Source organism: Benincasa hispida, chromosome 2 (assembly GCF_027475165.1).
Source record: "Benincasa hispida cultivar pf3 chromosome 2, pf3_genome.v1.1, whole genome shotgun sequence".
NCBI lineage: Eukaryota > Viridiplantae > Streptophyta > Magnoliopsida > Cucurbitales > Cucurbitaceae > Benincasa > Benincasa hispida.
Genome location: NC_143479.1, coordinates 20,332,122 through 20,333,923, shown reverse-complemented (window position 1 = coordinate 20,333,923; position 1,802 = coordinate 20,332,122).

Sequence of the window (1,802 nt, the reverse complement as noted above, 5' to 3'; positions counted from 1 at the left end):
ACCAACTTCTCAACCCTATTGAGATTGATATGACTTAACCTTAAATGCCAAAGATGGGAATTTTCTTCAGGAGAAACTCGGTTTTTTTAAAGTTATTGTTTTGAACATTTCAGTATTAAACAAGACTTTTATGACTAATGGCCTTAGTACATACAAGTTATTTTCCATTGAACCAAAACCAATCTCCATATCATTCTTAAAAATAAACACTTTATTCTCAGAAAAGAAGATGGAATAACTTTGTTCAATCAGACAAGTAACTGAAATTAAGTTCCTCTTGATATGAGGAACTACATAAACATTATCCAGTAACAGATACTGTTTCTTATCCAAAAATAACTTAAGACTACATACAACAATAGTTGAAACGACCTCACCAATATCGACTCTAAGAGTCAACTCTCTAGCTTCTAACTATTTCCAGGAACTAAATCCTTGATAGGAAGAACGTGATTAGTTGCACTTGAATCAAGTATCTAGGCGGAATCATCATTCTCTACCAAGCACGTCTCCAACACAAACAAATCACATCTATCGTCTTCGGATTTCTTCCTTTTCTTGAGAGTAATGGAATCAGTGTCAGAACCTAGATTATAAACTCCAAGTTCCATTTCAGATAACAATTCTCGTCGATGAACTTCATCAGAGTCAGAAGTAATTGCTTTCTCTGTTAGTCCCGTGATATTCAAGAAGGATTGGACATTATTTTGGGAACTAACACCGCTGGTTTTATTGTCATCAATCCTATTTTGCTCAGAAAGTGAGAACTTACGTTCAAACAATTCTTGTAACGAGCCTATAATCTCACATGCAATGACCATGTTCTCAACCCTTTTGGCCAATGCACCAGGTATACTTGCCAAAATGTGAAGTTGGGCCATCAAATTAGCGTTCATCTACACCTCATATGCATTACGAATATTTCTCGGTACATCGAGGTTTGGGACTTGAGAACACTCCTCAAACATGACAAAAATGAGGTCGTTTGCCACGAAATATGTTTTAATAAACTCTTTCCAACGTATGTAATAGGTCAAAGTAGAAAAGGCAACTAACGAAAAATCAAGCATTGACGTGTTGCTGAAAAAACAAATATATTGATCTACGTTAGATCTTAGCAATTACTCTTTAAAAAAAATCCAATTAGTTTAGAAAAATCTAAAAGAACCCCATAAAACATCTAGTTTTGCAATGACACTTCAGTAGTTTAGGACAAAAGCCACCGAAGGGTAGTCAATTTATACCTCCTCTGAATTGAGACATTCTCAACCAATCATTACACCAGAACAACTCTTGTTCCATAATGACTAGCCATCATTAATTTGGTCAAGAAATCATTAACTTGCTTAACAATTTCCCGTAAGTGTGACCCTCCATTTTAGATCCTAGATTCCCCTAAGTAGCCAATCCGAAGGGAAAAAATAGATTGGAGTAAAAACTAAAGCGACCCTATCCATTACTAGAGTTCGCCTTGATATTGACCAATTGCACAAACCATCAGAAGGGGGACGTTCCCAGGGTGCCTTAAGCTTGATATTGACCCGTGCAAACACCATCTGAAGTGGGATGCTCCCACGGCGCCACGAGGCCAAGCATGAATCTCACAGTGTAAACATTAAGGGAGAAACGTGAGTGGAATTGACATATCATATATATCTTTTCCACCCACTGAATATTTTAACAACTTAGGGTTTAGTTTACTTAGAAAAACATGGCTAATTATTTTTACTAAGTGACTATTTAGGTTTTCCTAAAAGTAACTCTTACTTTGGAAAGTAACAACTTTTGATGAACATTCATTA